General features: G+C 41.5%; 1 pseudogene; it reads right to left on the reverse strand.

The window, feature by feature from the left end:
• The window catches only part of LOC118208713, a 195,067-nt pseudogene that overhangs the window by 32,404 nt on the left and 135,121 nt on the right, over positions 1-27,542 (reverse strand).

Raw genomic sequence — 27,542 nt, forward strand, 5'->3', positions numbered from 1 at the left:
CCACTGTTTTGGAGACATCTTTGGTTGATTAATTTAGATTTTTCAGCCTAAAGGTGACTACACTGGTATTGACACTTCCTTAGTGCTCATGTTGAGAGATAACACCAACAGACTCCAAATACAGATGCCACACCTAGAATCAGCTCTAGACCTTTTCTTAGATTTTGTAGCTTGTGTTAACTTATGATGCAACAGAACACAATTGGCTAAGAAACAGCTGAGCAGTCAACTGTCCAATTTCTTTCGGTCATCTAAATGGGGGGAACTATGGATTAAAAGGGCTGTAATTCAAACAGGGAGCACCCAATATGGATGTAAATACCCTCATATTAAAGTTGAGTCTGCACTTCAACTTAATATTCATTGCGTCATTTCAAATTCAATGTTCGGGAGTAAAATTTAGAAAGACCTTACATTTTAAATGAATATAGGCCTATTGCAGAATGATACAGTAGGTGAAATTGATAGGTTTCTGACTGCTGAAAGTGTGGACACCTGGTATCTGAAACTAAACTATTTGTGAAAAAGGAAGAGTTCATACATAAACCTTATTGCCAACATAATTTGTCAATTATATTCAAAGCAACAAACAATAAAATCAAAGAAAGCCCTATTGATTTATTTCAATCAAAAACAGCAAACAGCTTTTCTTTATCTGGACTGTCCTTCTTCTACCACTGCTAATTACATTACATTACATTACTTTACAGGCATTAAGCAGATGCTCTTATCCAGAGCGACTTACACAACCTTTTTACATTCAGCTGGATGTATACTGAAGCAATGCAGGTTAATGTTTACATTATGTTTTCTCAAACATTTGAAAAGCAAATATATAAATTTTCACACATTTTTAAGACATATTTTATGTACCCTGTCATTTTGGAAATGAATCCTGAGTAGTATTTTTTAAGCAGATAAATCTCATAATAATGAAAGACCCAGGAAACCGAATCAGCGGAAATGCTGTGATTGGCTCCTGTAACAAACTTTTCTGAGACAACAGCACTTTGAATGGGCATTGAGATAATGAGCATAGGCTGTTCAGCGATACGGGCCTTGCCTGTGTGAGGGAGGGGAAGTGTGAAGACCAGACCCGACCAAACAGGGGATCTATAAGTTACCAAAGGGGCACTCCAGTAACCACTGAGTCTCGTGAGAGACGAAATGAGAAGGGGGTGCTATACTCCTAAGGGAGTATATAAAGAAGGAGTATATAAAGAAATTAAAGGAACAGGGAAAAGAAAAGAAGAAAAAACGACTTCGACCCGAAGCAGAGAAAAAGAAAATGTCTTTTCAAAAACAAACAAAAGACGTTCTGAGGCCAACTAAAACCAGGGGGGAAACTAGTTAGTAAGGGGCAGAAAGGTTTGTGCCCCAACGGTGACACAATAACCTCTTAAAACCGCCAGCCTCAGAATCTGGACATATACCGTCCTAATACCTTTTTCTCAAAAGAAAAAACAAACAAACTGAAGTCAGAATTTTTTTAAAATTTCTTTGTTCTTAAATTCCTTACACCTTGCTCAGAAATACGACAGGGAACTGGCTAGAGCAAAACACGTTACACTCAAGCACCGTTCCACTGCCTACTGACGCTTTAAATACCCAGCCACAGGTGTGGCTGGTAATCAGCGGAAGATGTGAGCAACCCACAGGTGAAACAGATCAGAGGTAACCCTGCAGGAATGCACGGAATGTTCAAGCAGGAACAATCCTCCCACAGGAACCAAAAATAACGATTAGCCGAGTGGCTAATCTGCAAGCTCGAACTAATCGTCCCCACACACCAAAATAACGATTAGCCGAGTGGCTAATCGGAATGCTAACCACTGAGCCAGTGCAGGCACAGAAAAATGATCTACCCTGCATAGAAACCGTGACAGCCTGGTATTACAACTATGAAGTCCTTGTAAACGTGATACTGTGGATCAGTTATGGCACATCGGTACAGTCCACTGTCTGACTTTTGTAAATTCCTGATCGTCACATCCATACATCCGTTGTATTCGATTAGAGATATTCTTCCCTTATAGATGTCACCGGCATATCCTCTGTTGTCCACAAAAGGAAGACAAATACCTTGGTAAAATTTGCAGCAGAACTTTTCATAATAATTGAAATACGGATTAAAAGGCAATCGCAGCAAAACCATTCCTGATGCGTCTACTCTGTCCTGTCCCCTTGATAAGTGACAACCTGTGGGAAAAAAGGCACATGGGAGATTAATGTTATACTTTCTGTTCCATCGCTCCAGGTATTTGTGAAATTAGCGGTTAAATTACCTAAAAAGAGAAGCAGAATAAAGATAGCGGAATCCATAGTCAGAAAACTACAGGCTGCTCCTCAGTACTCTGTCACACTGTACTGGCAGTGGACAGTGGACTTCCTCAATTAGCTTCCTGTGTCGCATTTCTCCCATTTTCTAAAGCTTTATTATTTACTATTTTTAACTGATCATGTGATGATATTTCCTCTTGCTGTTCACCAAGAAGTTGTCTTAATGCTCAAAATTTAAACGGCTGGACCATGACTGTGAAATTGAAAACACCTTGCATACCCGAGAATTTTTATCAAAAAACAGCCGCGTGAAAGAAGATAAGTCATACAAGTTACTCATCTGTCTAAAAGGTTAAAGTATTTAAAATATAGTATCCGGTCCCCTAGATACGATGTCCAAAAGTCGACAGGAAGCCGATCGTTCTGCTAAAACCAGAGCACCTCAGAACACTGAGAGCCAAAGTAAAAGATGGCTATTTCTTTTCTTAAAAAGTATAAAAATGTTCCTCATTTATTTTTTCTTCCCGCCTCCAGACTACAAAGCATGACCTAACTTGACCATCAATGAATCAAAATGTATTTATTTGCGTTTTTAAGTTTAATTATTTGTATTTTCATGATCAAGTGTAGATTTCATGTTTGCACATTAAACACTAGTTGGGTCATTAAAGACATAAATTGTGCTAAGCTGTACAGATATTAATTTACAAAAACATATTTTTTTTAAACAGTTCATTAACAGTTTACTTTCCATTCTGTAACTTTTATTCCCATTCAACAGATTTCCCAGTAGAGAGAGCTAGTGGACAGCATGGTGATTACATGAAAACAACATGAAACATGAAAGCAGTATTTTATATTATAATGCTGCACAGGTTCACCATTCATGTGGTTTGACATTTTAGTTACATATCTTGACAAGCTCATGAATGATTTTGTCCATGATTTTGTGTCCCCATATGATGTACTGTGGTATGTACCTCCCACATGATGAGGAACTAATTGACTCAGGGCCTAACTGGCAGAAATCAAACCTGCATACACACTCCCCCCCCCCCCCCCCCCCCCCCCCCGCCCCAACAAAAAAAAAAATATTATGAGATCTGATGCTCAGCAGTCACTGCATCCTCTTGCACAGTTTATGCATGCTGCAGACATACAGTGAGTACTAATAAGCTCCTGAACATTTTTAATGATGCCAGCAAAAAGTATATGCATTCTACTGTTTGTATATAATGTATTAGATGTTGTCAATGTGTTTTACATTGATTATATTTTTTCATATATCCAGAATTTCATTATAATGTAAAAGGTAATCTATTTATTTATTTATTTATTTTTGTGGCATGCAACATTATGGCCTTCTTCCCACAAGGCGTTTGTAGGGAGGGAAATGCTTTCATGCGCACCATGCTGCTTTATGCTGAAATGCACAGTAAATGTGTGTATTCCATTGAGTGCATTTCATGTGTGACTTCACTGAGGACCCATGCTGAAAGACAAAATGTCCGACCCCTTTTCCGTTTACCCACCACAGATTCAAATCACAATCAGTCTGTACTAGTAGCACAGATACATTAGTTAGGCTAGTAGCATACATCAGTTATACACTTGAAGAAATGTTATTGTCGTATTGTTGAACTCACATTCATAAATACAAAGCCTGTGATTTCTGTGTTTAGTTAAAAAAAGAATTTGGACATTGAGGAAATGGTTATTTACAATCCTTCATGCGACTGCAATGTTCTGTAACTTAAAAGCAGTCAACCAATGAGGGGGTTTTATATTCTAATTTATACATGTTTCGTCAATGTACCAAACCAATTTTCTCCAAATATGAAGAACTCCTGTTAAATGGCTGTATTCAAAACCAAGTAACAGTGAAAAATGTGCAAACTACCAAATTACCAGGATATCCCTTATTTCTGAATTCCATTAAATTGCAACACAGGTTGCCCGGCAGTGAACCTGCAAACTGTCCAGGGTGTATTCCTGTGTCTCGCCCAACGCATCCTGGCATAGGCTCCAGCACCCCCCACGACCCTGACCAGGAATAAGTGTGTATAGATGATGGATGGATGGAAATCAGGTGTCAGATTTACATTCCCGCAATGTTACAGCAATTGGTTTGCATGTAAATCAAATTTGGAAGTTCATTGCTCTGTTGCAGTAATTTTCTTGCATGTTAAGCTGAAATGGTATTACATTACTCAAACTGTTTTTGCACAGAAAGGGGTGTAGATTTTTATAATGCAGTACTCTCACAGCAAGCACACCAGGGTCAAATACTTTCACCATTCAGCCAGCAGTGAAACTCCTACAGACCATTAACAATTTAAAAACCAACATATTTTTTTGCAAAACATTCAGAAGAAAATGAATCTTATTTTCATATAATTTGAATTTCCATATAATGACATTTTCATATAATTATAAGGCTTATGTAATTACACGTTTTGATGAGGGACACATTTTGGTAAAAATTCTCAGGGAACAACTGAACAACTGTTTTCGAATGTTAGCAGGTCGCCATATAAAATTTGACCCAGGTTTGAATAAGAAACAAAATAAAATCTCAGCATGAGGCAATTCTGGGGAGTGTGGAGTGACTGTCTGGCAGTGTTGTCTAAAATGTCTAAAAATGGGGCTTTCAGGAGTTAATAGTAGAGTACACAACTTGGTCCTGTGGGGGAGGACTCTGTGAGCACTGGTGTGGATTCACATAGGAGTAAACCACGTCACTCGGCTCCTGTGTGCTGTCATTGGTCAGAACTTCAGCATAGGTCACTTCAGCGACTCCTGGGGGCTACAATGGGGAGGAAATAATGCAACACTTTACTGTAGGTTCATAAAGCCTTTATAAACTTTACCATCATAGCTATGGGCTCCTTATGTCATGGCTATGAATGTATATAGACTTCAAAAAGCTACATAACCACAACTCTCGCTAATGAATGTAAAGCAAGTAGAAAAGATAACACACATTTTATTTCCTATGAACAATTCATGAACATTTTAAAGGGGATGAAACATAACTTGTGAATTTCAAAGACCATCTCATTCAAAGACCAAAGTACCTTTTCATTTTTGTCTTCCACAGCTGGTCTAATTTTACCTGAAACGAAATGGGAGTCAGAGTCATGTGACTGCAAGTTTGTACACACTAAGCAGCAGTGGTACCCCTTAATTCCACAAATACTGTTTCTGTACAAATAGCTATAAGTCGTATTGTTTGAAGAAGCTCTCTAACAATATAACCACAGATTTTGTAGTCTCACCAGAGACTTAGCTCCATATAGAACACTGAACTTTCTATTTTTGTTGTCATTATTAATTAATGTGGCCAAGTGACCATGATATCATTATACTGTGACCATGTGATGTACTGTTATAATTGATATTGTGTGCTCCAGGTTCATAATTTTTAGTGAATATTTATATATATATATGCTTTTAATCTGAAATTGAAAATGGGTGAAAATCTGTATGAGATAGAGAACCTTGGCTCCAAAAGTAGTCATTAATGGTTGGCAGTGACTCGGCGGGAAGAATGCTGGCGAAAGTTTCCCCCGTTACATATATAAAGGTTAACATCAACTACAGGTTGTTGCCAGATACATATCTGTGAAAACAGTTTCAGATACGGGATTTTGACTCAATGGTAGGAGAATGAAAGCGGCACCTGGCAACCTTGACTACAAAGCACCATTAAAACGAGGCTAGCCTACTTAACGTGACATGGGGAGAACAGTAGCCTACACAACTCTGACGTCTACGGAGGTGGGAGCACAGAGAGAAGGAAATAAAGATGACATGACAACTTATTTGATGTCCTTATCTGGAAGCATTTACTGTAGATAGTTATGGGCATGCAGAGTCAACTGGTCGAAAACAGTAAGTACAGTAAGCATTGGCTGAATATGGTAACTGTAGCCTTCGTCCGGCTACTCAGGAAAATAAAGCTGTTTTTTCAAGACTTCTTTGAAATAAATTAAGTGCAGTGCACTGTAATGTACCTGGGAGCCACTTGATTAACACAGGGGTAGTCTGTGTTCAATTGGATAAACTCCATACATAAAAAAAGTGAATATAACTGACGAGTCCTCTCAGTGAGTTTTCTATGGAAGCTTGCCTTCTAAAGCGAAAACTTGACGGAATTATTTAGCAACAGTAACTAAGGAGAGCTGGACTTTGGCAGAGACTAATCACATAAACTCAGCAAACAGGAACAACTTTTTCGATGCGTGGAAACAAAATCCCTGTAAAAACTCACGTTTGATCTTCCATGCGATGCCAGCGGCCACACAGCAGAGCAGCAGAAGAGCTCCAGCGGAAATGGCGAGAGTGGGCAGCGGGGATGAAGAATCCCTATCAGGGAGGAAATACCAGGCACCCAACCAATAAGAGCGAGGCACTTTTCCTCCAGAGAGACAGACTCGCTGACAGAGACACGCTCTGTCATGTCAGCATGTTCATGTGCAGCAGTCATAAATGGAGAAAGCTTTGTTTGGGGTCATCCTTCTGTGCTGCTGGTTACGTTGATGTTCAAGTTTATCACAGATGTAAAGAAAAATTTCGGACTTATTTTGAGAGTACCTTGCTAACATTGGTATATAATTTATATAAAATTTTGTATAATATATACAAATTTTCTGCACTGTTTAACACATAAACTACTATTTTTCTATCTTATTTTTGATTGTGGTTTACTTACGGGGAATTCTTTGGGAATGTTGATCCTTCTGGTTTTTCTGTCGAAATTCTATTTCCTTTTTCTGTTTCTCCTGTTACATAATTTTTTTCAAAGAACAAAACCAGCGTTTACATGATGGACTTTAAAAAAAAAAAAAAATCTTTTAGTTTCGTATCTCTGCAATGCAGAAATATCCTAAAGAGCAATATTGGAAATTATATATGTTTCAAAGAATTTCATTTGACTTAAAGCATCCAGATACCCATGATGCAGTGTGAGCACCCTTACCTGCTTCAACATTCAGGTTCACCGGAACCTGTCTGTCACTGAGGGAGGAATGTCCCCTCGCTCCACAATAGTACACGCCAGTGTCCTGTGCTGTGAGGCTTCTGATGGTGATCAGGAACTGTCTGTTGGAAGGGTAATCTCTGATCTGGGTTCTGTCTTCTCTTTCTTTATTTTCAGTGTTCACCACAGGGCTGCACCCATCCACACCAGCTTTTTTACACCAGTATTTAACACTATCGGTGTAATCTGCAGAATACTGACATCTGATTGTTTTACTTCTGGATGCTTGCCCAGTTACATTCACCGGGCCCAAGAGATATGGTATGGTCGCACCTAGAGGAATTTAAAAAATGTATGAAAAGAAGAACACTTGATTACCATAGCGTGAATAAATTAGCTGTTTCCTATAGTCTGAAATGCTTCTTTAAAACGGCTGTCTTTTCCCTCATGTTGTGAACCAGTCCCACACAGTAAAATGCCCAGTGTTAATTATACTCTAATAGAGCACATAATGAGTCCAACAGGGACCATATGCACTCTGCCAGACCTGATTTAACACAGTTTACTGTGCTGTGCTCATCACCTGAAACATATTCCTCAGTAATGGAGTTGTTATCTGATTCATATCCATATACATATTTTCACACCTATCTCTATTTGCTAATGATATTTTGGTTTGGATTTCTTTACAATATTAACAAAAGGCTCAAATTCATTACACTGATAATAAATGCTACAGGAATTAACACTGTTTTGATTGCTCCATACCTTCATTCACTTGAACATACACCGGGACTCTTTCATCAAAGAAAGTTTTTGATATCCCACACATATAAGACCCCTGATCATCCTTGGTGAGGTCCGTCATTGTGATGTAAAATACTCCCTCTGCTTTATCATCTCTGATAGAGATCCGGCTCTGAGTATCTGAGTCCCCGGTCTTCACCAGGGTGGAACATGAAAGTAGAAGGTTTTCTTTGCACCAGTATTTGACATGGTCAGTGTATGATTTGTGATATTTACACCGGACTGTTACGTTTCCTTTGGTTTGGCTTATCACCCTCTGTGGAGCCTGGACTGAGAATGAAATATGAAAAAATACAGAATTAAACATATAAGTGTCTGATTATAGAATTCCATCATAGTATATTGAGCATTGTGCTTTAGCCAAAAAAGAAAAAGAAAATTATTTTCCTTCTGAAATGGAACCTCACCAGATTGTAACATTACTTCACTAAAAAGGTGCATGTTTTTTATTTTTACACCACTTATTCATATAACATGTAACAAAATACAACTACTGTTGTTCCAAATCGATTATGAATCAGGGGGATTTTTTTGTATAAAAAAATTTATATTAAATTAATTAGCATATTATTCATATGCAACATATACATTGTGCACCGTGCACTTACAGTATACTATAGCTTCATATTAAGGTTTTCTGTAATTACCAAAAACTTTATGTTACGGGCCTTAATATTCTCAACTCAAAAGTCAATTCCTGTCATACTTAGCGCTATGAAAGGGATTAATGAAAAATACCTTTATTGACACTGATGTACACTGGACTCAATTCATCGATCCTTCCCGGGATTGATATTCCACACTGATGCCATCCATCGTCCTTCTCTCTCACATTCTTCATAGTTACAGAGAACACTCTCTCTGTTTGATTATCTCTAATCGACATTCTTTCGTCTTTGGTGGTGCCACCAGTCTTCACTAAAATGCTACAATGACTTAGTATATTTTCTTTGCACCAGTATTTCTCATTCTTATCATAATCTGTATATCTACAGGGGACAGTCACACTGTCACCCACCAAGACCCTCACCTCCCCTGGACCCCAGACAACAGCAGAGTAGGCTCCTAAAAAAGCAGAAGAAATGTTTTATGATAATGCTTAAGTGTAGTGTAGCCATTTTATCACTAGAGCAAGGCTCCTCAGTACAATGGCACAGAAAAACATTTCAGATTAATGCTTCACCATAGACACTATGCACATATGTTATAACAACATTAATTTACATGTTATGAATGTGTTCTCCATGAATTATGCCCAACCCATTAATAGCATATTTCAGCTTATATCCGGCACATTGCTGAACACAGCTATTACAGAACATTTACAGTTTTATATAAACACATGTATTGGTATGGCAGGTATGCCATCCCGCCAAGTTACGCCTTGGCGGGGGCATGCCCCATACCTATACAGCACCGAGAGTTTGGCACTTTTCAGGGTTCCCCACAGAAATAACCACAACAGCCACAGACACTCAGCCCTTAAAAACATTAAATTCTGTACATTCTGACCCCATTTCAACAGACATATTTCATAAACAACTTCACATGTCCACACAATAAAACTAAGGGGATTTTGCGTTTTCTCCTTCTTCTTCTTCTTCTTCTTCGTCTTCTTCTTCTTCTCATTCTTATTTTTCCTACCGCCTATCCCACTAACAACACGTCTCCCTATTGGACACTTTACCGACACCAGCCAAATCTTCACCTCCCCATACCTTTTTACTCTGAAGCATTTTCAGTTTAAACAGCTAGTCTGTCTGTGGCCTAGTGGGCAAGATTACAGTCTTGGGAATACAGGGTTCTAGGTTCAGCCCAGCTAGGAACACGTTTCTTCAACCTGCTTTTACCCTCACTAATAATTGTCTACTACTTCTCAATTATTGCTTTTGCACCATATCTACCCGCCGTTCACCGAACGTATACACTGTATTATGACGTACCGTCTGCATGTTCAGTTATTAACCGGCTACAATATTGCAGAGCCATATGGATTCAAAGGGAGCTCTTCTGTGCTTACTCGCCTGTATTCTTTAAAACCACGGACAGGTTTGCTAATGATATTTTACGCATTGCACAGCTATGTCATGGTGCTGCACTAACAAAGTCACACGCTGGTAAAACTCTGGTTGAAGGATTGAATCCCGCCTCGCCCTCAGGCAGATAATTTCCTCTTTTACACTAACATTTTCTTACGCTTATATTTGCTTTACCAAAACTCACTCACGGCCACCGATATGCATTTCATGACGGAAAATGTATTCCTTTTATTAAAAAAGTTACACCAGTTCACCACTGTGCTATTTCTACTAACTATATTTATTCACTTGGCTACCCTACAAAACCTTATCAGCAAACGCCACGTTTCCACATTCATGTTACCTCGCCCTGTTCTCTATGTACGTTCTGCAACTCCCCATTAAAACATTACATTTCAATTCACGACTCACTCATAATTATAACTGCTAGTACTGAACATGACAAAAGCACATAAGTATAAGAGATTTCACATGTTACTTAACCCTCCACTTTAACAATCAGTACTTTTTACAGACTGTTATATATACCATTCCATAAGAAAACTAAGCTCGCTCATGGTCACTTCATTTACTTCGCACTATAGTCTGTGATCATGTCACCCTTCACCTACATGCCCATTCTGCTAAAAACATATAGTTTCAACTACGAAATTTCATAATTTCTCCTAATTTATCTCACACTGTCGTTATTTTCTCATATGCAAAGCCTGCTGGGACATATGCGTCTGCTCCTATTCTCCACTATCAACTTTTCCGGTTCTAGCTTAGCAAAACAGCGAAGAGGATTCCTACCTGCAGATAAGCCGATCAAAATGCCTTATAAACCTTACAAACACTAAAAGTGCATCTCTACGAAATAACAGACAATGGAGCAGGACAGAAGGGTATACAAGTTGTGACCTGGGGAGCTCTAATTCTATTTGCTTGCTGATTCTTTTGTCAATCAAGGCTCGTTGGATGGCCGTCAATTCCGTGAGTACATACACTCGCCATATTTCACCTGCGCTGCTTATGCATTTACACTTATGCCACCGCACCCTTTGTCACAGCCACTGTTTTACATATATAGCAAACCGAAACTGCTAAACGGTACACACTCATCAGACTGTACAAATTCACACAGGGATAGCCATAATCCACAACCGTTTCTTACAGGGTCACTTTGCATTTATTGCTCTCATAATAAAACGCTTTGCAAAAAGAAATGATATCTCATAAAAAACACGTTTTCAACGTACAAAAATGCCAAGTTACTCACACATACAAGACCAGGCCAGGCCTGCCATTAAAAGTATTGATATCAAAATGACGCCAAGTTACGGTACTACAAACAATATAGGCTATCTTGCCTCACCGAAATTAAATAAGATGTATTCCAAAGCAATGCTACCCAATATTTCCTCAATTCTTTCAAGTTACTTGGCTCTGTGTTTTGTAATCTTACCATTTTACAATGTCATGCAAACTTTTTGTCAGATCAAATACTCAAATATTTCAAATTGCCTCACGGAACACATTGAAATTCATGTACAAAACTGCTGGTGAGTAACTACAAGAAGTATATTTGTCCAGAAAACATGTTTATACTTGCTTCTGAACTGAATTTGAGTACATGTACAAGTTATTGTATATTTGCTACGTACAATAAATACTGCATGTAAAATACGTACATACATACATAGAGAACTTCTTTATCCCCGTGGGAACATTTCCCTCGCAGCATGTTACATTCACATTTAAGAACACACACTTATACCCAGAAACATACTATCATTCACGCAACAGAAAGGCTGGGCAGCGAAATACATACATACCAATACAAATTGGACATATACAATCAATCCTGACTGTGAGAGAGCCATCCAGACACATATGTTTGGCCTGTCCATCTAGTGCATGCTTATACACACAGGGCCAAGTGACTTGAAAGAATTGAGGAAATATTGGGTAGTATTGCTTTGGAATACATCTTATTTAATTTCGGTGAGGCAAGATAGCCTATATTGTTTGTAGTACCGTAACTTGGCGTCATTTTGATATCAATACTTTTAATGGCAGGCCTGGACTGGTCTTGTATGTGTGAGTAACTTGGCATTTTTGTACGTTGAAAACATATTTTTTATGAGATTATGTTAACCACGTTCTCTTTAAGTTTCCACATTTCTGCTCAGCATTCATTGCGTGGATAAAACTCAGTGGTTGATTAAAACCCTGGTACAGCGGAAACTAACACTAATCAGTCCACCACGCTCCTATCCTATAATAATGGATTGCATCAGCCAATCAGAATGAGAGTAAAACAGAGATGTCTGTGTTTACCTGAGAGGAAGGAGAGGACCAAAGCTAGCCTCATTGCTGCTGGATCTGAAGGCGACGCTTCTGTTTTGGAGTGTGTATCTGAAAGAAACAGAAACGGTCAGTGTCCTTCCTGTTCTTAGCTGGATCTGTGGCATCTGTCATGACCCGAGTGAAGGGAAGGAAATGCAACTGTGGCAAGGATGTGAGTGCAGGTTTAAGCTCGAGCTTGCACAAGAGACCTGGGAGTCTGGTGCTTTTATTCACCACGTTAACTCTTTTAACTACAGCCTTGACCTGCTCATATGCAACATTTAGCGACTGTGTATGTATAATACAGCATACACAATTTTAACTATATTTCAGCATTTTTGTACTGTACATAATTTCCAAAATAGTGATGGGCAGATCCTAATTATAATTGTTCAATTATCAGAGATATTTTCTCAAACAACCAAAGATATTATCACACTACCAGTTCTCTGAATGACTCATTTGAGCTGGTGTTTATGATGTGGTAACATTTGTGGGCGCATGTACGTGTGTGTGTGTGTGTTTGCGTGTGTGTGTGAATCACAGTTGTACTCTTGAGTTTGGTTACGCTTGGTTACTCTTGAGCAGTAAGCTGTACTTGGGTGTAAATGTGGACTCATTAGGCATCATTTGGTTCTTTTGGACACTCCCCTATCAATTTTATTATGTCCAGTAATCTGCACAACATTCTGTTTCAATGTGTGATGGACCATTTCATGTTGTTTAAGTGAGCCACTGTCTCCTCTCTCTCTCTGTTTCCCCCCCTTTCTCTCTCTCTCTCTCTCTCTCTGTCTCCCTCTCTTTCTCTCTCTCTCTCTGTTAAATGTGTGTTTTCACACATCAAATATTCAAGGCTATGCTTACAGAATTCTATCACAGTACTCTAAGTAAAACTATGTTGTAACTGAGAAATGAAAAAAGAAAAATAATTATTCATGAAAAAATGTAAATTATCGATTTTTTCCCCTTTCTAACAGAAGTTCAGTAGTTTATCATGTTATCATGTTGCATGTTTTTGGTTTAAAGTGAAACGTTAATTTAACAAGGGCAGAGGATTTAAAAGTGTGAGGCAGGCCTCCTCAGGGGGGCGCCAGAGAGCTGCAAGGGAGGCACAGAGAGGGGAGGGTGAATAGACACAAACACACAGCAGACTCACTCACATGATTTAAGTAATGAACAGGCAATACAGAAAAGGTGCTAAACCAATAAATAAACTGACACATTACTGTGAAAATGAAATCACCAGTTGTTTTGAGAGGCTCTCAATTTTGAACTGTCTGTCCCTTTTGGACTAGCCTGCTGTTAGGAAAATCTAGAGGCCAGAGGGCCTCTAGATTTTGGCTTGGCTTGTTCTAATGTTACTACGTCAGTCTGCAGTCTCCAAGGAACCATCTGCCGGCTAGTTAGCTAAGCAACATGGAGAGGTTTTTTAGAGCAGAGGCACCACAGCTTCAAAGCACCGGCACCAAACCAAGTATGATGGCCAGTTAACCTATTTGGGATTTACTTGGACAGGACCGAGTGCCCCTCAGTGTGATTTGCAAAGATGTGCTAGCAAATTACAGCATGTGACCAGCAAAACTTCACTGAAATTTAGAAACTAGGCATGGCTAGCTAGCAGCTAAACCCCTGGAGGTCATTAAATGGAAACGAGAGGCATTTTGAAGACAGCAGATGTTTAGCAATGTAAAGAGCGTGAGGTGGGGATTTCTGCGTGTATATGTGTATGTGTGTGTTCATCTGTATATGTGTGTGTGTGTATGTGTGTGTGTGTGTGTGCGTGTGTGAGTGTGTGAGCATCTGTGTGTGTGTTTTGTGTGTGTGTGTGTGTTCATCTGTATGTGTGTGTGTGTGTGTGTGTGTGTGTGCTTGTGTGTGTGTGTGTGTGTGAGCATCTGTGTGTGTGTTTTGTGTGTGCGTGTGTGCGTGAGTGTGTGTGAGCATCTGTGTGTGTGTGTGTGTGTGTGTGTGTGCGTGTGCTTGTGTGTGTGTGTATGTGTGAGTGTGTGCGTGTGTGCTTGTGTGTGTGTGTGTGTGTGTGCATCTGTGTGTGTGCTTTGTGTGTGTGTTTTGTGTGTGCGTGTGCTTGTGTGTGTGTGTGTGAGCATCTGTGTGTGTGCTTTGTATGTGTGTGTGTGCGTGTGTGCGTGTGTGAGTGTGTGAGCATCTGTGTGTGTGTGTGTGTGTGTGTGTGTGCGTGTGCGTGTGCGTGTGTGCTTGTGTGTGTGTGTGTGTGCGTGAGCATCTGTGTGTGTGTGTGTGTGTGTGTGCGTGTGCTTGTGTGTGTGTGTGTGTGTTGACACAAAACGTTACCCCAGTGGTTTGAGGAGAAGAACACTGATATGACCCATATGGCCTTTACAGTCACATGATCTGAACCATGTTTAATATTTACAGTACATATTTTGCAATGGCACCTGATATAGCTTTCTCCAGTTCCACCAACTAACTGTGAGTTTCTTGACTTTCCTGTGGAATGTCATTCTGCAGAATTCCAGACTCTGATAGACTCTATGCCACAGTGCATACAGACTGTACTGACCACATGCAATGGCACAGCACCAGCACACTATTAAATGACTTTATATTGCTGTTGTAGTAGTGCTATGGTTTGTTTATTATCAATAATCATTAATACAGGGTTCGTACGGTCATGAAAAACCTGGAAAAGTCATTGAAATTTAAAATGCAATTTCCAGGCCCTGGAAAAGTTATGGAAAATAATATTTTTTGAAAAGTTTTGGAAAGTAATGGAAATATAGCTAAAGTTGCATCAAATATAATTACTAATTAATCCAATCATAAAAATAGTATGTATAGTAATAAAACATAAACTGGCACGTAACCTTCCCGGTATTTTGGTGGTGAGAGAAGTTAATTCGGTCTGGCTCAGTCTGTTTACAGGCACGCCCAACAGGCACGCTTCTGCTAATGTAGCAGTTAGTAAACGTAGGCCCTACTGTGCCGACAATATGCCAGGGAAGTGCAGCTTCAATAATATATCAGGGCTCGAAATTAACTTTTTTACTTGGTAGTACTGGTGCTCCCAACTTCAAAAAGTTAGGAGCACCCACCAAAATGTAAGGAGCACCAACAATATGTGCAATCGATTTTTTATTGATAAACGACAATATAACAGTATGGTTTACAAGTAACAGTTAAACTGTCACGCCTTCAAACGACAAAGCGCTTCTTGTCACATTAATACCGCTAATTAAATCAACCTCCAGTAAACTGCATCGGAGAAATGAGCTGTTTCAACCAGGTCGCTACACAAAACACTACGTTAACATTTTTTTAAAAATGCCGTAATCTTTCGCTTCAACTTTTCAGCTTTCGATAACGCTAATAGATTGAACATTAGGTAACATTAGTTAACGCGTTAGCCTTGGGGAGATCTTCTTTGGGGTTTCTTTTGTGTGTGGTAGGTTTTTGTGAAGACTCTTTTATTTTGTGAACTTTGTGGGTTTTTGTTTGTTTTAGTTTGTGTTTTAGATTGATACATGTCTGAGTTTGTGTTTTTAGATCAGTTTCTGTCTGTTTTTGGTGCATTTGGACTTTGTTTGTTGCGGCCCTTCGAGCCGGCCGTAGAGTAGATATAATCACAGCAGACACAGTAGGTATTTAAATGGCTTGTTTATTGAACTTGCAGTTCTACAAAGTGACAACATTTCCCTTGAGCTATAAAATTTTTCATTTCATGAACATAACAAGAAAACATGCTTATGATAAGACTCAAATAAAATAAAATAAACAATTTAAATAATCAAGGCTTTCAAAGCAGACACAAATGACTTCGAGTTTGCTCCAGGCAAACAGGTTAAAAGCAGTAGAAACAGACCGAGAATTCGGTCTGCTGAATTAGAAACTTTAATTTCAGTACAAACAATAAGAATTATTAAACAACATGTAGGTACATATTTGTAAGAATTGATGATTTAACTTTCTCACCACTAGTGAAAATGTCAATGATAGTCAGATTAATAATTTGCAACATTATTGCAAAATTGTTATTCACAGATTTGAATTATTTTTGCTCTTTGGTCTTTGTGTTTCATCCAAAAACACATATTTGGTCACATGTATAAATTTAGAAATACTTAATATTGCCATGAATCAGACATGTGGTAGTATGTGAGAAAAAAGTTCATTCACATATTATGGTGCATTGTTTTTGTGACCAACCAGAGAGCCTGATGGTTGTGACAGGCAATGTCCACTGTTAAATCACAGTGATATATAATTGTGCAAAACATACGTATGTGGTAATGTGTCACTGTACCTTTCAAAGTGACACACAAAAAAATCTTGACTTTAAAAGAACAGATAAAAAACTATTTTATTTCAAGTGCTATGTTCTGAAACATTGGTAACCAACCCTGTTTCTGGAGATCAAACAGGTTTTCATTCCAACCCTAATTTGGCACACTACTGATAAGCAGCTGAACAAGACCTCTAGCTGTTGAAAGAGGTGTGCTTTGCTAGAGTGGGAGTGAAAACCTACAGGACGTAGGGTTGGTTACCACTGTTCTGAAATTTGAGCCTTGAGCATGAGGCCAAATATTCCCATTTCATATCATCGAAGACGATGTTTCAAACCTCAGGAATTGCAGATGCAACGTGTCATTCTCAAACTGTCTCGTCAGGCTTTTCAGCTGATACGACACAGTTAAGTCCCACAGGGGTAACAAAATGCTGAACGCCAGTTAATTATTCTGAAGAGATCTGCAAAGGGGGGAGTCGTCCTCACCAATGGCGGCGGGAGGGGTCAGGACACTTCAGAACGTCATACTTGATGTAGCCAACCCGGTCCACCTGCTTTCGGGAGTTCATCCTCCAATAGAAACTTTCGCGTCAGAAGTAGGTGTGTCCTGCAGAGACACACAGCAGACCATTAAATGGTTAATCGTACACTACTTACCCATACTCTCCCTCTATAATCTATGACCTTTTCTGTGTACACATTATGTGCACCATATCTGACAAAGAAGTCACTTGAAACTTAACTCTGCAAATGGCATTAAATAGGTAAATATTTCTGCAGATCCCTCAGAATTTTAAACATAAAATGTTACTAACTGAGCCATATGCAATAGAAGATTTTTGTTTCTGAATATTGGTGAAAACAGATGTTTATGATTATCACCAGTATTCTGCTGGAATTTTACCACAGCGTAGGTGATGGTGAATAGTTTTCTGCTCCTATAATTCAATTGTGGACTTGAATACTCACCTTTGTACAGGAAGACATCGTGAGCATCGATGGGTACATCTCCAAAGTCCTGGTCTACATCGCGTGGGTAGCCCTCGTTGATGGTCTGGGTTTTTACGTCCAGCCTGTAGATGGCAGTGCGTGACAACGATTGAGAACAGGTTGCAGAGATAAGACACATACAGGTCCTGCAGTATTACACAAAAGCTCTGTCTGTTCCAGCTCTCGTCATTATTTTGGTTAGTTAATTAAAGATTTTTTTATTTTTTTTGGTTGATTGATTTAGTTTGTCTAAAATGGGACTTTCATTCAATCCATCCAACTGTATGCAGTCCCAGACCACCCAGCACACCGGGAGCTGGTAACGGTTCCTCTGTGTGTAATCATACACTATCAAAGGATTTTACACAAGCTTTCCCTGTGGAGACCCTGTGCAAAGACGCCATTCTTCTGTTCCAAAGTCACGCGGATTGAGTCTTGCCACTGCTCACTGTGAAACTCAATAATGTGTGCTGCTGTGGAAAGGAATGTAGGCTAACTGATTTTATTGAGGCTAGAAAGGGACCCATACACTTCAATGGATCCCACTCCACATAAGCATTTAGAGAACGCAGCACTCAGACTGGGTCAGTAGTAAACCTTAGCAGCACAGTGCCCAGAGAATGCTGCACTCAGACTGTGTCAGTAGTAAACCTTAGCAGCACAGTGCCCAGAGGACGCTGCACTCAGACTGTGTCAGTAGTAAACCTAAGCAGCACAGTTCTCAGAGAACGCTGCACTCAGACTGTGTCAGTAGTAAACCTTAGCAGAACTGCATCCAGAGAACGCAGCACACAAACTGTGTCAGTAATAAACCTTAGCAGCACAGCTCCCAGAGAACGCAGCACTCAGACTGTGTCAGTAGTAAACCATAGCACCACAGTGCCCAGAGAAAGCTGCACTCAGACTGTGTCAGTAGTAAACGTTAGTAGCACACCATCCACAGAACACTGCACTCATACTGTGTAAGTAGTAAACTTTAGCAGTGCAAAGAGAACGCAGCACTCAGACTGTGTCAGTAGTAAACCTTAGCACCACAGTGCCCAGAGAACGCTGCACTCAGACTGTGTCAGTAGTAAACCTTAGCAGTGTCCAGAGTACGCAGCACTCAGACTGTGTCAGTAGTAAACTTTAGCAGTGCAAAGAGAACGCTGCACTCAGACTGTGTCAGTAGTAAACCTTAGCACCACAGTGCCCAGAGAACGCAGCACTCAGACTGTGTCAGTAGTAAATCTTAGCAGCACAGTGCCCAGAGAACGCTGCATTCAGACTGTGTCAGTAGTAAACTTTAGCAACACAGCTCCCAGAGAACGCAGCACTCAGACTGTGTCAGTAGTAAACCTTAGCACCACAGTGCCCAGAGAACACTGCACTCAGACTGTGTCAGTAGTAAACCTTAGCAGCACAGTGCCCAGAGAACGCTGCACTCAGACTGTGTCAGTTGTAAACCTTAGCAGTACCCAGAGAAAGCTGCACTCAGACTGTGTCAGTTGTAAACCTTAGCACTGCCCAGAAAATGCTGCACTCAGACTGTGTCAGTAGCAGACCTGGGTCAAATACATATTAGTTTTGGATTCAAATACTTTTCTGTGCTCTATTGATCATGCCTGGGGTAACTGAGTCTGCCAATATGACCAGAAGGTGGGGTTAGCACTTTTTGAGAGTATTTCATTGGTTCCAGTGCACCAGACAAGATAAGTAAAGTGTAGAAAAGTATTTGAATCCAATACAAAAACCTATTTGACCCAGGTCTGGTCAGTAGTAAGCCTTAGCAGTGGTGCCGCTCTGTGCCTCCTCACCTCCAGTATTTCTCCCCGCCGAAGAGCAGGGCCTTGCCCTTGCCCCTCTCCAGGGCTCCCTCCACACGCTCCAGGCTGCCAGGCAGGCCCAGCTTCTCCAGGCTGCGGGGCCCCAGCACGCTGCTCCCGGTGTACACCCACACCCGACGCCCTGCAGGGGGCAGCAGAGTCAGCCTAAACCGCACACAAGCAGGCACTCTCCCCAGGATAGCGCTCGGTAACATGTTACAGTAAGGTCACACTGGCATTAACTAATGCAGTTGTTGAGTACAAACTGCTGAAAATGTATTCTGCACTGCTTTGGTAATGTATTTGTACATCATGAATTCATGTTAACAGCTACGTTAGTAAATGCCAATTCATGGGACCTTATTGTAAAGAGTTACCCAATACAATCACCCCATGTCTGTGTGAAGGGTGTGCTGTTGCACTGTGTCCTTAGCAGACCTGTGTCCAATATGATTTTTTAGATGATTTTTTATAACTCTTTACATGCTGGTAAAATTTGAAAACACTCCTGCAGATCCATGAGAATTCTCAGTGAAACGTTCAATTAATTAAAACATTAAGCAATATGAAAAGATTTTGTTTCTGAATGTTGGTGAAAATAGATGTTCCTGTATAAACTGTTCACAATCTGCTGGAGTTTTACTGGTGTCTAAAGGGTTATTACAGTATTTCAAATAAAGTCATTGAACCAGGTCTGGTTGGTATTATTTTTTTGACTATTATATCTTGCTCGTGATATACAAGAAGAAAATCATCCCCTCAGCTGATGACAACTTCAGTCAGAATTAAATGTTCTGAAACACAGCAGAGGTCAAAGGGCAGGATGCAGCGCTGTTGCCGTGGAGACATTCATACCTGAGAAGAAGTAGAGTTTCTTAGTGAGCAGATCCTCGAAGGCGGAGTCGATGGTGGAGGGGAGGGCAGGCCAGGTCTCCGAGGTGCGGTAAGGACCCATGATCCCATTCTTCTACGACTCCTTCCAGTACTGGCTGCACAGGACGAGGTGACAGCCCAATGTTAGAGAAGATTACCATCACCAGCGCTGGGAAACACCCATCATCCATCTTCTTCTCTAATAATTCAATCAATCAACCTCTCAATCAAGAGTTTTTCCAAGAGCCATTTAACACCTTAGTTCACACACAGTGCTTCACCCCTGGACTCCAGACCACAACAGATTTCAGACTGTATTTTAGATTTGGATCATAGGGGACATTATAGGTGTTGAACAAGAAGCTAAAAACAGTTTCTGCTATTAGAGCTTTTGGGCCAATTGAGGATACATTGGCCCAGAAGTTCTAATTCTAAAATCTCTGCTGCAGGTTGTCAAGTTTTGACATTTTAAAGCAATTTCAGAGTCTCAGGGTCTATAAACTAGACTGGTTAAAAGGGATATCTGTGTACATGGTAGAAAATGCTCACTAACAGTGACTTATGACAAACTTAAGACAATAATTCCACCTGCAACAGTCCTTCCTTAGTTATACCAATGGCCTTTTGAAGACCTTCCCATGCCAAATTGTGAAATGGCAGGCTCCTATTCGTGGGGTACAGATCACTCAAGTGTGTTGGTACGATGCAGAGCCCTTTCAGTTCTCCTTTCCCGCTGCTAGCTTACCCGTCCTTGAACAAGTGCAGCTCCTGCTGGATCAGAGTGACGGTGTCAAATTTGTCCACACGACAAGCATCCAGAGAGGGGTCCACAGGAGCAGGTGTAGTAGTGGTTGTGGTCTGGGGAGTGGTCTTCTCGGTGGGGGTGGGGTCAGTTGCAGCACGGGTAGGAGGAACGGGGTCAGGGCCAGGTTTGGGTCCTGTAAGTGAGAATGGGGGTTTTTCAGATATAGTTTGGACCATCGCTGCATGTGCCTTAACCCTATAAGGTGTAAGATCACACATATGTGATTAGAATGTTCATAACTGAATATGTTGATGTAACAATCATTACTGGTAATTGAAAGCAATAGAGTTCTTGAAAAAAAAAAACATTTGAATAAACCTACTCTGCAAAGTTAATATGGCTGCAATTTTGAAATTGCAAATCAAATATTCATATTTCTTTCTTATGTAATGAGGGAAGATGAATGACATTGCAAATACATGCAATCTCCGGCTCCGATGCAGTGATTACAAATGTGAATTTAGCTTTATTTCGCTGTTCATAACTGACCATAGAGATACCGGATGCCTTCAATGTCATCTTGGTGCAGGGAAAACCTCTCCACGTAGCTGTACATGGGGAACATGAGGGCCTCCTGGACGGTGGAGTGGTCCAGACCCAAAGCGTGTCCAAACTCATGAGCTGCTACCAGGAACAAGCTGTAGCCTGAGGGAAAGTCAGACAAACACACCGCCACAGCATGAGTCACGTATCTTTAATACACCTTTAATCTTGAGAGAATCTGGTGAAATCTTGGAAGAGAGATATTACCATGCAATCTGAGCGCAAACAATTGGCACCTTCCTCCTATCTTAAAGAGAGTAAATCTTTGCTTTTAGTGACATCCTGTTCAAATTTCAGCCATTGTTGTTTATTACACGTTTTGTAATGTTACATTATAAGAATTATGGTTTGCACACCTGACTGTGTAGACCACATGTGCTGGAGATGCACAAAGGTAAATAAAATAAAAAAACTGCAATGCTGGGTTTGCAACTTTAATCTCAGATATCTCTGTCCTGACAAAATCTAACAGTTCTTGTAGCATTTCTGCTACATTCCATTCTACTGCTACTTTACACCAGGCTGGCCAGTGGAGTATAGGCTCCCCGTCTATAGCCGGGTTATTCTCGAGATTTCTTCCCATTGGGGAGTTCTTTCTCGTCACCTTTTGAGGGTTTTCTCCCCATTGGGAGTTTTCTACCTCATGTACAGCTATTTGGGGGGTTCAGGTCTGGTGTCTGCTCTGCTTGCTCTTTTTGCTCTGTCTCTTGCCTTGCTACTCTGTAAAGTGCCTTTGTGACAGTTCTCTGTATAAAGTGGTACACAAATGAAATTGAAGTGAATGAAAGTGAATCACCCTGAGGTGGCTCATCCTGTAAAGGCACTGTTATAGCACACGGATGGGCATGTTGACTGAGGCTGGCAGCTCCACAGAGAGACATAATAACTGGGTGTAGTGTCACCCTGGAAAGGGAGGGATCAGGCACCTGCAAGCCTGCCTGTTTCCCCTCGGTGCCCCCTGTCTGTGTGAGCCCGACTTGTGAACTGTGCTGTGATAAGGCACTGCATACTTTGGAGGAGAGCGCATACTTGTCAGCACTCAACATTATACAGTAATCGAGTGCAGACAAGTATGCAGTGAGATGTATGAGAATCGACAGCCGCAGTTTCAGCAATGAGCGCTGGTCAAAATATGACTGCCCATTTCAAATGGTGGAGACAAAGGTGAAAAAGCAAAATGCTGGCCATAAATAATTAATATCCCATATTCACATTTCAGGGCTTTTAATCATCATACGCTACAGTGCAGTCCTTAAGTATTTGGATAGTGAACGATTTTTCTGTTGTTTTGGCTCTGTACACCACATTGGATTGGAAATTAATCAGTGAAGATGAGGTTAATGTGCAGACCATCAGCTCCAATTTGAAGGCATTTACATCCATATTGGGTGATCTGCGTAGGAATTACAGCCTTTTTATGAGTAGTCCCCCCATTTTAGGGGTTGTGCAAGCCATAGACATCACCAGATGCTGGGTATCGTCCCTGGTGATGCTCTGCCAGGCCTGTCAAAAACATTCTACTCTTCGGCCCTGAAAAACTCCTTGGTTGCTTTAGCAGTGGTTTTGGCCTTGTTGAGTGCAAGGTGCAAGGTGAAGTGGCATCCAATTAAATGGCATTCGGTTGGACCTGAGCAGATAAGATGTTTATGCGCACTTCAGAATTTATCCTGTGACTACTGTCAGCAGTCACATCATCAGTAAAGACAATCGAGTCAGTTGCACTAGCAGGCACACATGCCCAAGCCATAACACTACCTCCACCATGTTTCACAGATGAGGTGGAATGCTTTGGGTCTCTTCCTTCCTTTTCTCCACACATTCATCTTTTAATCACTTTGCTACAGGTTAGTACTCATCTCATCTATAAATATTAAGTACTTTTAATGCAAGCTCTAAGCTCTGTTCTGTTCTCGAGGCTTACTGGTGCTTTTCATCTTGGGGTGAACACTCTGAGGTTATGCAAGTGTAGTCTTCTCTTTATGGTAGTGTATGAGTGTTCTTGATCTGTTTGACAATTGAAAAGATGTTTTTGACACATCCACTGTTTTGGAGATATCTTTGGTTGATTAATTTAGATTTTTCAGCCTAAAGGTGATTACACTGGTATTGACATTTCCTTAGTGCTCATGTTGAGAGATAACACCAACAGACTCCAAATGCAGATGCCACACCTAGAATCAACTCTAGACCTTTTCTTAGATTTTGTAGCTTGTGTTAACTTATGATGCAACAAAACACAATTGGATAAGAAACAGCTGAGCAGTCAACTGTCCAATTTCTTTAGGTCATCTAAATGGGGGGAACTATGGATAAAACGGGCTGTAATTCAAACAGGGAGCACCCAATATGGATTTAAATACCCTTATATTAAAGTTGATTCTGCACTTTAACTTAATATTCATTGCGTCATTTCAAATTCAATGTTCAAGAGTAAAATTTAGAAAGACCTTACATTTTTAAATGAATATAGGCCTATTGCAGAATGATACAGTAGGTGAAATTGATAGGTTTCTGACTGCTGAAAGTGTGGACACCTGGTATCTGAAAATAAACTATTTGGGAAAAAGGAAGAGTTCATACATACACCTTATTGCCAACATAATTTGTCAATTATATTCAAAGCAACAAACAATAAAATCAAAGCAAGCCCTATTGATTTATTTCAATCAAAAACAGCAAACAGTTTTTCTTTATCTGGACTGTCCTCCTTCTATTACTGATAATTACATTACATTACAGGCATTTAGCAGATGCTCTTATCCAGAGCGACTTACACTACTTTTTTTTTTTACTTTCAACTGGATATATACTGAATCAATGCAGGTTGAGGTTGACATTACGTTTTCTCAAACATTTGAAAAGGAAATATATAGATTTTCACACATTTTAAAGACATATTTTATGTACCATGTCAATTTTGGACATGAATCCCTAGTAGTATTTTTTAAGTAGATAACTCTCATAATAATGAAAGACTGAGGAAACCAAATCAGCGGAAACGCTGTGGTTGGCTCCTGTAACAACCATTTCTGAGACAACAGTGCTATGTTTGATAACATAGGTTATGCTGTGAGTTCACTATACATTGGGTAAGAGATCCAGTTGGTGATGTCATTTGCATTACGTTACGTTACGCATGGAGTTTTGGGGAGCTAGGAGGGTGTCAGACGAATGAAGGGAAGTGGTGTTTACAAACCGAACTGTGTACGCATGGCAGTCTTTTCCTATGTAACATTTGGCGACGAAGATGGCTGGGTTTAGCCTTCCCCCACCCGACCCTTTCCTTGCGCTGCCTGGGGAACCCACAGTGCCATGGACATGGTGGCTGACAAGTTTTAATACTTACGTTGATGCGCTAGGGTTCTCCGACGAACAGCTCCCCGACAAGCGAAAAACTGCTCTCCTTATCAATTGTCCAGAGAGTTTTTGGAGCGCTGGGGTCAGCTACAACGTTCGATGCTGCAGTCGCGTTGCTGAAAACGCATTTCGCTGGCAAACAACGAGTCCTGGTACGGCAATACAGACTTAGAAGACGTCAGCAACGACCCGGTGAGTCAGTACAAGCTTTCATGTCTGATCTGCGTGAGCTTGCCCATGCTTGCCACTATGGAGCGTTGCATGATCAGATGATCAGAGACCAACTGATAGAAGGCACGTCATGTGACAAAACTCGGGAAAGACTGTTAATGGAGCCGGATGATTTAACATTGAGTGATGCAATCAAAATTGCGTTACAAGTGGAATCAGCTTTGGAATGTTCTACTTTGCTAGCTAGCCCTGCTCACCACGCAACGGCGCTAGCACAACAACTCCAGCAAACCGATCACCAGCTGCTGATGTCATCGCAGGTCCTTCCCCTAAACACTGACATCGGCATGCCTGTGCAACAGATTGGCAGACAGCGCCCCACTGTGGGCCCTAAGCGCAATTGCAGCAATTGTGGATTTAAGTCCTGTTCATCTAGATCACCACAGTGTCCTGCCCGGGGACAAATCTGCCATAATTGTTCTTAGCTGAATCATTTTTCTAAAGTCTGCCACTCAGCCCCAACCAATGTGCCACCACAACACAGGCGCTCCCAATCCAGCTCTGAATGCACTGAAATTAGTAATGTTGTCTCTACACAGGCATCATTTAAAACGTGCACAGTGCAGCTAGGGGAGGTTAGTGTGCCACTCATCCTGGATACTGGTGCTGCAGTATCACTCGTCAATTTGGGCACATACAGGAAATTCTTTTCCCATGTGCCACTACGGCAACCGTTCGCAAGCCTCTGTGGGTACGGCAACTCCAAGATCGAGATAGTGGGCACCCTCCAAATGCCTGTCCGTTATGATACAAGGTACCTACCCTCCTTCATTTTTCATGTGGCACGGCGGGGAGCCAATCTCCTTGGTCTGGACCTCTTCACAGGGCTAGGCTTCTCTCTAAGGGATGGGAGTGGAACGGCTATACTGCAGGTCTCACCTACAGTGCAACAGAAGTGGCCGGCACTGTCTGACAGCCTAGGCTGCTTGACAACATTCACTCATCGGCCCCTAGTTGACCCTGCCATGGCGCCCGTCATTCAGCCCCTCAGACGCCTACCCCTCACCTTCCGCGATGGTGCCGCCGCTGAGATCACCTCCCTGCTGGAAGAGGGCATCATCGAGTCGATAAATGTTGCGCTGTGGATCTTGAACCTGGTGGTTGCAAAGAAAAAGACGGGGGGACTGCGGATCTGTGTGGATTTACGCCAGGTGAACAAAGCTGTCATCCCGGACAGGCACCCCCTGCCCACAGCTGAAGAACTCACCACTCTTTTCCATGGCTCGACAGTCTTCTCAAAGTTGGACTTGCGCCAGGGCTACCTTCAGGTGCCTCTTCATCCAGCCAGCCGGGACCTGACGGCATTTGTGATGCATGCTGGTGTCTTCAGGTACACGTGCATGACCTTTGGCCTTAGCTCCGCCAGTTGACATCCGCTGAGTTCTCTGATTTTCTTTGCAGCTGGGGTGTCAGGCATATCCGAACTGCATTTTACAACCCACAGGCCAACGGTGGAGTGGAACGCTTCAATGCGTCGTTGAAGAACGGAATCCGAGCGCACCTGGCTCAAGGCTGCACGTTCGAAGTGGCACTTAACCAGACCATACTACATTACAGAGCAAGCCCACACTCCACCACACAAGTGTCACCGGCAGTTTTAATGCTCGGCCGAGAGTTGGAATTGCCATTGCACAGGCTCCGAGCACCAGCGAGAAGGCCTCTCAGGGGCTCACTAACCCAGATCCGAGAGACCATCGCCACACGGCAGCAGGGGATAAAGAAGAGGGTTGACAAAGCACACAGGGCAAGGCCACCTTCAATCCAGGTCTCTGACTGGGTCAGGGCCCGACGGCCACAACGGCACAACAAGATGGCCTCGTTCTGGTCCCAGCCCATGCAGGTCAGACGCCTTCTGGGGCCCGCCACATTCCTGCTCAGTGACGGCTCGCGATGGCACGCTAGTAGACTGAAGAAAGTCCCAGCTCCCCTTTCCGAGCATGCAGCTATAGCGCAAGCCTCACCACCATTTCTCCACACCATGGGCACTGACCCTGGCCCGCCTCCTACTCCAGTACCGGATGCGACAACACATCAGGAGCCTGTGGTGCTGGAGCCCAGATCGGTGCGGACCAGGGCCTATTACCTTGTGGGATTATGTCACGTCCTACCATGCTTAGTCCCCAGGCCTAGCAGTTCATATATACATAGCTATATGGGTCTGTTCGAGTGGGGTGTTATGGCCTATCTGGCCACGCTGTTTATTTCGGGGGGGGGGGAGAAATGTTATGTTTGATAACAT

The sequence above is a fragment of the Anguilla anguilla genome, chromosome 11, assembly GCF_013347855.1.
Source record: "Anguilla anguilla isolate fAngAng1 chromosome 11, fAngAng1.pri, whole genome shotgun sequence".
NCBI classification, from domain to species: domain Eukaryota; kingdom Metazoa; phylum Chordata; class Actinopteri; order Anguilliformes; family Anguillidae; genus Anguilla; species Anguilla anguilla.